This window comes from Carcharodon carcharias, chromosome 1 (genome assembly GCF_017639515.1).
Source record: "Carcharodon carcharias isolate sCarCar2 chromosome 1, sCarCar2.pri, whole genome shotgun sequence".
Lineage (NCBI taxonomy): Eukaryota > Metazoa > Chordata > Chondrichthyes > Lamniformes > Lamnidae > Carcharodon > Carcharodon carcharias.
The window spans coordinates 44,422,351-44,431,947 of record NC_054467.1 but is presented as its reverse complement, the minus strand read 5'-3'; the positions used below and the strand labels follow the sequence as shown (position 1 = coordinate 44,431,947).

Below are 9,597 nucleotides of genomic sequence, written 5' to 3'. Positions count from 1 at the left end.
CCATACAGTCTGAGTGAAAAATTATTTGTAAAGGTTTTAAGAACTAATTTATACTGTAGAGCACAATGCTTGATTATTTATACATTTATAAAGAATAATTGAATCTCTCACCAAAAAAGAGGGCATTTAGACCACTTAGATGGTGCCTGTGCTGACTCTTTGAAAGAGCTATCTAATTATTTCCACTGCCCTGCTCTGCCTATTTATCATAACAAATAATACACTTGTTGTGATTATCTGTTTAAAGTGCTAGTTGTTTTTCAAAAGGACTAGTAAATTGAAGTTTACTAACTATGTGAACATTTGAAAGTTGAATGCATATCAATTCCTTATAATTTTTGTATGAAACATTTGTCACCATATATTCCTGTTAAGCATTCAACAACCAAGAAATAAATTGGAATTATTCTGCACCTTAAAGAATCTCAGGACACAGTCACTGAACTATATTGTACGATATAGTTATTGTTGGGATCTAGGGAACTTGTGCACCAGCAACATTCCACAAACAGCAATGAGGTACAGTAAGTCCTCACTTTAAGTCACCCCACTTTAAGTTGTTTCGTTTGAAAGTCGTGTTTGTTGTAGGTCCGTTTTCCCCTATGTGGGTCACGATTTCCACTTCAGGGTCTTTTTGGGTCACTGCCTTTCTCGCATTATCGCTGTCCATTTTCGTTGCATGCAGCTGATCGCAGGTCTTTGCCGCCTGTTTTCATTGCCCGTCCATCTTCATTGACGTGGCCGCCACATTGTCATTGCACAGCACGCAGCATCGTGCGTCAGCTCCCTTCATGTAACATTGGCTCCTAGGACCCGATTGGCACAATTGTTAAGGAGGCTGCTGGTGCTGTACTTGAGGCAACATCGAATTTAAAAAAAAACCCAGAGGCAGCCAAAGCTAGAGTTGTTTCTTCAAAGAAAATCTTGGACTTAAATTTGAATTAAATTTTGAAGTTTCAGGAACGCCTGCTGTGGGCGTGGTACTTTTAAATTACATTTAAACATGAGTGAGAAACACAGTAATTTTGCTGGTAGTGTGTCTGCTGCTGCAAAGAATGCAAGAAAAGCCATCAGCCAAACAGTGAACTTGGATGTTTTAAAACAGATTGAGGCTGATGTGTGCTACCTAATTTCAATTTATACAAGATAAATTTTATATTTAATGATTGATTTTATTTTGCGAGTTATTTCAGCCAGGAATGCAGAGTGCTGCACATGTATGTTACAGTATTTCAACTTGCACAGTGGGTGGAATTGCCCCAGATTTGCACTAAGTGTTGTAATGGGCAGGAAAAATGGCATTTTATCTGCCAGCCACAATGGCAGCTTTTCATGCTGTATCATCCTAATTCCACCTCATTAATCGTGCATTCCCAGGAGCAGTCCTGTCCAGCGCCGCAGGCGAGTGGTGACTTTGGATTGCAGATCCTGCCAGTTCACCAGCCAGGATTCCTCAGCAGGACAGAGATGGAGCCCCAGGTAGGGGAGGCTGGTCCTGCTCCAGGTGAAAGGCCTGAGTGCCTCGAATAGGGGATCCATCTGCCACTGACCGACCAGGAATCCAGAACATCTACCCCAATTGATCCTGGCAGAAGAAGCGTGAGAGTAGAATTCCTGGCACTCGCACATCCTCCGCAGGTCAGCCAGTTCGGTGAACATAAGGAGCACGTCATCAGCATAAGCCGAAAGAACCACCCCGATGCCCAGTCAGCGCAGAACCAATCCCGACAACCTCCTTCGCAAGAGGTGCTGGAAAGGCTCCACACAGATAGAATACAATTGGTCAGAAAGAGGACAGCCCTGACGCACTTCTCCCAAAGTCAAGGGGCGTCGTCAGGGACCCGTTAACATTCACTAGACACTCTGCAGCAGTGTACAGAAGTCGGATCCAGGCAATAAAATGCGTCCCGAACCCAAATGCTCGCAGAGTCCCAAATAAATATTCGTGATCCACCCTGTCGAAAGCCTTCTCCTGGTCTAGAGACAGGAAGGCGCTCGACAGACCAGCTCTCTGGGAATAATGAATAATGTCCCGGACCAGATGGATATTATCAGAAATGGTTTGGTCCGGGACCGTGTAGGACTGGTCAGGGTGGATCATGTGGTCCAGCACGGTGCCAGGCTGAGAAGACATGGCCCTGGCAAAGATTTTACAGTCCGTGCTGAGGAGGGAGACTGGGCGCCAGTTTTTAAGGAGTTGGAGATCCCCCTTCTTAGGCAGCAGGGTAATTACCACCCTGCGCCATGAAAGGGGCATCTCCCCAGTAGCGATACTCTCTCCCAGGTCCCCTGTGAAGTCGCTCCCCAGGACGTCCCAGAACGCCCTGAAGAACTCCATGGTCAGTCTGTCCAGCCCCAGGGATTTGCCCCTTGAGAGACCGCCGAGGGCACCGGTCAGCTCCCCCAGACTTACAGGGGTGTCAAGCTTTCCGGCGCCCTCCGGGCCGACCTGCGGCAGGTCCTCCCACAGAACTCTGAGCATCCTCGCTGGACGGATCCAGAGAGAACAGTCAGTGTAATAGTCTCGGGCAATGGCCCTGATTCCCTCCGGATCCGAGATGAGGAATTGTCGTCGGCCAGCAACGTAAGGAGCTGCTGATGGACCCTGTGCCTTTTTTCCAGTGAGTAAAAGAAGGGGGAGCCGCGGTCCAGGTCCTGGAGGAACCGGAGCTGTGACCTCATGAACGCGCCGCGGGACCCGATGAGGTGCAGGTCCCGCAGTGCGCCCCTCTTCTCATCGAACACCAACCGGAGGGCTGGGTCCGCGTCGGGCTGACGGAGACGTGCCTCCAGGTCGTGCACCTCCTTCTGCAACTCCTTGACCCTGGATATCTGCCTCTTTGTCGACCCCCTCGCGTAACCTTGACAGAAAACTTGGACGTGAGTCTTGCCCAAGTCCCACCATTGCCTCAAGGAGGGGAAGCCTCCCCACTTCCTTCTCCAGCCGGCCCAGAGACAACAGAATGACCCCAGGAGCCGCTCGTCCTCCAGCAGCGGGTTGTTAAAGTGCCAGTACGTGGACCCCATCCAAGCGCAGAACAGAGCGAGCTCCGCCCACACCAGACAGTGATCCGCGCACGGCACTTGCTGCACAGAAGCAGATGGATCGCAGGACATGAACGCCTTGGAAAGGTAAAGGCGGCTGAGTCTGGACGGTCTGACTCCAGGTGACACAAAAGTGAAAACGCTGGAATCGGGATGGAGATGTCGCCAGACGTCCACCAAGTCAAAGGGCCTGACCAGGCCCCTCAAGTTACTCACACCCAGCGAATGGTTCTGGGCACTGTGACGATACCTGGCCCCGAGGTACAGTTGAAATCCTCCCGAGGACAATGCACTCGCCCATGTTGATGGAGCCGAGATGACTGGACACTTCCTCAAAGAATCTCACTTGCTGCTGAGCGCCCAGGGGAGCGTACACGTTCACAAAGTGAAGCGCTGCGCCCCCTAGGCGCACAGTGAGGTGCAGCAACCGGCCTGGCACCAGCTCCTTGACCCCCAAGATCTCCGGCTGAAAATGTGGGGCCAACAAGATAGCCACCCTGCCAGAATTGGAGGCTAGAAGACTCATGTAGACTCCCCCTCGCCACTCCAGGAGCCACGTAGCTTTGTCTCCCGGAAAGGAATGGGTTTCCTTCAGGAAGCACATTGCATATTTCCCGTCCCTGAGGACCGAGAAGTTCTGGAACCTGCGCTATGCGTCCCTTCTGCAATGGATGTTGGGGCTGGCTATGGTAGTCTTCATTGCCAGAAGTAAATGCTACCATCACCTCATATCAGTGCAGAAGGAAAGGAAATTTTTTAAACCTTCCTCTCCTTCAGGAGCCCAGCGAGAAACATGTGGACCCTCCGCCCGGCGTTCCGGTCCAGTTCGGGGGCTTTTAATGCCTCACGACTGGACTAGAACACCAGTGGATAAGAATGTCACCGGACCAAGGCCAACTGGGCCCTGTCTCAGCGACCGCGATTGCCCACAATAAAGTCCCGGAGCTGCTAAAGGGGATGAGAGGGGATTCAACAGCGGGCACCAAAACCCCCGTCTCCTCACCTGGCTCCAACACCTCAAGGTCATCGGTGGTGTTCACTATCAACACCCCGTCCTCCTCCAGGTCATCGCCTCCAGCTTCTGACCCCTCACCCACATTGAGTACGGGGGCTGATTCGGAGCCGCTAGCTGGCTCTACCCCAGCCTACATCCCACTCCCAGGATCACGGCCAGAGTTGTCCTCTCTGGTCACCTCCCGGGACTCTGGGTCAGAGGGTGGCAGCAGCTTGGAGACCCGCTCTGCCTCAGGCACCAGGTCGCCACGTGAATCCAGCAAGAGATCTGGACCCAAAACAGTAGCGCCCGGTGCTATATATATATTTTTTTTTCCAGGAATGCAACTACAAGTTAAAACAAGGACTTACTCTATATGTCCAGATAATACTTTGGCGGGACACAAAACTGGTTATATTGTACTGGCTGCTCTTTTTAACCCGCGATTGTATTGGCTTTGATGGAAGAAAAACGTGGTTGGGGTTTAAAGCAAACTGACAATGTGTCATTACACATTTGCACTACTATCAGTCAAATTTCAACTAAATCTGTTTCAGTGGTTTTAGCTGTAGGATAAACATTGATCAGAACACGAGGGGAACTCCCCTGCTTTTCTTCAAATAGCATGATGGGACCTTTTACACATTTTATCTGAGAGCGCAGATAGGACTATCTTATCTGAAAGGCATCCCCACTGATAACGCAGAACATCTGCAGTACTGCCCTGAAGTATCAATCTAGGTTATGCACTTAAGTCTCTGGGGAGTGGCTCAAACCCACAACCTTCTAACCCTCAGGTGCAGGCTGCAAATTAATGTGCATTTTAGGAGGCAGCAGAGCAATTGGCTGACAGGGCAAGTTGTACAATCCCCTTGTGAAAGGTAGCCATGGCGCAGTCACTAGCCCTTGCAATGTTTGTATTGAGGTTTGGTCCAGTATCTCCCAAGGTTCAAGCTAATAGTGCAGCCTTGCAGTGTGGGTTAGGAGAATGTCTGCACCTGAGCTGAGAGCACAGCATGCAGTCCAATGAGCAAAGCTGCTGCCAATCTGTCGGGTGGAGTGGGGCGGAGATGGGTGGGGTTTTGGGCAGCCAATGAATGCACTACACACTGGCCATCCAAGTGGTGGCCAGCACACTCCTGCATGTGTGAAGGGACCTTCAGACTTAATCAAGAGAGGTTCTTCGTACACCAATGGTAACTCCAACATGGCTGACTAGAGGCCAGAGAAGAAGAAGAAGAGAGCAGTGGAGGTGCCTCGCTTGGCCAATGGAGGAGTACCTCCCTCAAGGTGATGGGGTGCGAGGGCCTGCTACACACGCAGCTGAAGATCCACAGTGAGCCATCACCATTAGCTGCCTCACTAGACCCATGATCTATAGGCAGCACCTGTCATTCCTGCAGGTGACTGAGAACCAGTGTCGACAAAGACTGCACATGTCTAGGGAACTGGTCGGTCACAAATGCCACCTGCTGCAGGATTTGGCGCTAGAGGGACTTGGAGGGCATCCACTGTCAATGGTCATGAAAGTGATCGTGCGCTCAATTTTTATACCAGTGGCTCCTTCCAGGGTTCCACAGGTGACCTGGGCAGGGTCTCACAAGCCTCTACGTCCAAGTGTATCTGGATCACAGATGCCATCTTTGCAAAGACACACAAATTTGTGCATTTCCCCCGGGATCAGGAAAGCCAGGAAACAAGAGCTCTGGGATTTTCACAGATCTCTGGATTCCCACAGGTGCAGGGTGCCATCGACTGCACTCATGTGGCACTTAGATCTCCATGGCAACAAGCAGGCAACTACATCAACCACAAGGGCTTCCACTCACTGAGTGCTCAGCTGGTGTGTGACCATCAGAAACACATCCTACACCCTGCTCACAATTCCCAGTGATCGTCCACGACTCCTACATCCCTAGCAGGTCTCAGATCCCCGACATCTTCCGAGGTCTGCATGGATGGCTCCTCAGGGACAAGGGCTACCCACAGAGGGCATGCCCAATGACACCCGTGCGGCGGCTTCAGACTGCAGCAGAGAGACGGTATAACCAGGCTCATACTGCAACCCGGACTTCGGTGGAGCACTTATGGAAATTAGCTTCCAGTGTCTCGACAAGTCCAGTGGAGCACTGCAATACAATCCCCAGACGGTGTCACGCATGATTGTTGCTTGCTGCACGCTCCACAACCTGGCGCTGCAAGGGGGAGAGGACCTGGCTGAGGAGCAGGTGGAGGAGTTGCACATATCCTTCAATGAGGAGGATGTCAAGAGGATTAACAATGATAAGGTCCTCGAAGGCGAGGATGTGGAGATGAGGCCATCAAATGGGCCAGACGAGGCAGGCACGCTCGGGAGGCCCTGATAGACGCAAGATTTGTGGAGGATGATGACGAGATGTAGTGAAGACAGTCCTGACATCCTCACCTTGCATCTGTGGACGTTTGACTCCTGTGTGGCTGATGGCAGCGCACCTACCCTCTGCTCAGGCTCATGTCATGGAGACGCAGCGGAGTCCCCAGTAGTTGCTAGATTCCAGGAGGATGACAATGACATCCAGTGAGACTGCTCCATAGGTTTTCATATTGCCTTTGTGAATGTCTGACTCCTGTCTGGCTGAGGGCAGCTTGCTTGTGCTCTGTGATCGCGGAGACACAGCCGTGAAACTTTTAAATGCACCTGATCCTTTGTCAGCCTTCAGCACCTGACCCCTTTAGGAGCACAGCGTCACCGGTCACAGATGCTGAAGAGATGGGGGCCCAGCCACACCTAAAAGGTGCTGAGAGCACACAGAGTTATTCCTGCCTACGACATTCTGACAGCAATGACAAGCATCATCGAGGTGCAGGCATCAGTACTGTCCAGTGAGAGTGAACTTTGGTTAGAGGATTACACACTGAACGGGGAAGAAAACCCTGGACTGAGATACCCGCCTTTATCTTGTGCAGGAACCAAGGTTTCACAGCTGAGTGAAATGAACACTGCTCATCAGAACAAGGAGCCAGAGGCAGGGAGACAGAATTGGGAATTTAGTTACAATAGTGAACATTATGTATAAGTGATTAACACCCATACTGAAGAGGTGCAGTTGCATTGGTGGTTCAGTGGTAGAATTCTCGCCTGCCATGTGGGAGACCTGGGTTTGATTCCCGGCCAATGCAAGACGATTCTTTAATTGCTCTCTCCATTCTTCCTCCACTGTTATTCGTAATACGACTGTGCCCTGAAAGAGTTACTCAATTGCATTGATAGGTTCATACTGCAACATTGGCTTACAAGTTAAAGCATTGGGAAAAATGGAGAGGACTTAGAAGGCCTGAGGGGCCTTCATGGCTCCTTGCAGGCATTGCCTGTCGTTTACCAGGACCTGATCAAAGGCTGGAACATGGTCATCTCACAACACAGCTCTCCGCCATCAGGAGTAGCAGCTATTGTCAGAGCTGCTGCTCAGGAATCTGCCCCTCCATCTGTTTCGGTGACTGGATGCTTCCACAGGAGTTGGTGTATTGCGGGTCCGTGAACGTCCAGCTCGCAGCCAATGCCACTGAAGACCTCAGGACTGTGGTGCTCAGCCTTGACATTATACTGGGCCTTGAGGTGGTGCAGTTATGCAGTGATCTTCCATCTGAGCGCACCCCTGATCGGACGGAATTCCACATTGGCCTCAAGCCCCAAACCCTCCTTTGGGAGCCAGTGCCCCACAACCTGAGTCTCCTGGTGGAAATGCCCTCCGTGCCCTTTAGCACGGTACAGAGGGGTTTCCTATACGGGCTGCTCACTGCACACCCTCTACTTCCTTGCCCTTGCCCGCTGCCCGGACACAACCTGGCGTGCCTTGCTACCATCCGGCAGCTGAGGTCCCCAGATGGGGGGCCCTCTACAGGGGTGTCCTCCCCCATTCCATCGGGGACCTGGGGTGGAGGGTGCTGCATGCAGCAGTCCCATATAACCGTAGGTTGTGTCGGTTCATGGACTCCCATGATACCTGCTATGTCTGCAGTGGAGCCCATGGACTATGTCTACATAGGGTGTTACAGGCTGCACTCCCTTTTCAGTTATTTAAAAAGCCTTTCATTGATGTTTTGTTTGCACTTCAGTCCCACGCTCCTGATCTACAGATACCCAGTGCGGAGGGGGGCCAGGAAGAAGGAGGACCTCCACGTGAACCTTCTCCTGGGCCTGGCCAAGTTGGCAATCAACAGGCCCAGGCAGCGGCAGTCAAGGGAATCCTGCTGTGTGGCAGTGGCACCCTCCTCAGCCTGTGGAGCTGGAGCTGCTGATGTCACAGGGAGTGGATTCGGATGAGTCAGACACTCCCGGAGTCACCTGGGTAGGTGGTCCCAAGCTCTGTACCTGCTGATCCTCCTCCCTATGGTTGCTCAAGGGCCCCAGGCTGACTCCTTGACGAGGGGGAAGCTGGAGTGAGATTGAGCTGCCCTGCACCCTCTTGCATTGACACTGTTGGGGGCTAGCTATGGCGGCAGCAATGGAGTTTAGCCTGCGCAGCAATGCAGAGCCAATGTCCTGGACCAAGGTCTCCATGGTGGCTACCATCCGACCAGTGTTGACCTCAGTGCATTGACATGCTGGAGCTATCACCTCAGACTGAAGGCAGATGGACTCCTCCATCGTGCCTTGCAATCTGAGGGGTGCAGCTGACATCGCTTCCTGATGTTCCCAAGCTTGTCTTTGCAGCTCCAAGAACTGAGGTATGACCAAGTCCAGAGGCAGCTCATCTGATTCAGACTCTGTAGATTTCTGGCCTCCAACAGTCCTCTGAGTGCCAGAAACCTGGGAAGTCCCTGCTGCCGCCACCGCCTGTTGTGGATCAGTCAGTGCAATGTGCTCACCAGATTGTGACCCCGAGGCTGCTCTAAAACTAGGCCCCACTGAGCTATGTGTCTCTGCGCTGCTGGAAGGTGTGGATGAGCGATGAGATAGGTCTTCAATTAGAGTGTCATCAGACAGGGGAACTCGCTCACAATATGGTTCTCTGAAGGATGTTGCACTGCTGGATCCTCACTTGGTTGAGCACTGCTAACCTCAACATCAACACAGGAATGGTCCCAGTCATCGCCAACCAGCTGGATGACTCTATTTTCAAAGTCTGTCAGGACCTTGAGGTCAGTTATTCCACCACCAGCCTGCGACCTCTCCCTCTTGTGGTGTGCCATCTTGTCCTGCATGAAGACAGATGGAGAGAGTGAAAGCAAGATGCCTGCCAGGCCAGATGAGAAGGATGCCTGGCATGTGTGAGTGGTGAGTGGTGCCATGGATGGGATGAGGACACAATCCGCTGGGCAGATGAAGGTCTGTTTGAGAGAGTGAATGGTGATGTCCCTTGAACTGGCAGTGAGTGAGATCCCTGTGGATGTGTGATGGGTTTGAGAGTGTGTGAGTTGAGAGTGATGAGAAGAGTGACTTATCCTGGCGGAAGGAAGGAAATCATTCATCTTTTTTTGGCACTGGATGGCTGTCCTCTTTTGTAAGGCATTGGCGCTGACCACTGTTGCCACTGCCTCCCATGCTGGATTGGTGATCTTGCATGATGGCCTTCACC

The 9,597-nt window shown here is 51.8% G+C and overlaps 1 non-coding gene across 1 annotated transcript; it reads left to right on the top strand.

Moving 5' to 3' along the window:
• The first annotated feature begins 7,127 nt into the window (after positions 1 to 7,127).
• trnag-gcc lies at positions 7,128 to 7,198 on the top strand. The gene has a single exon. It is a non-coding gene; the product is annotated as a tRNA-Gly (tRNA).
• The last annotated feature ends 2,399 nt before the right edge of the window (positions 7,199 to 9,597 follow it).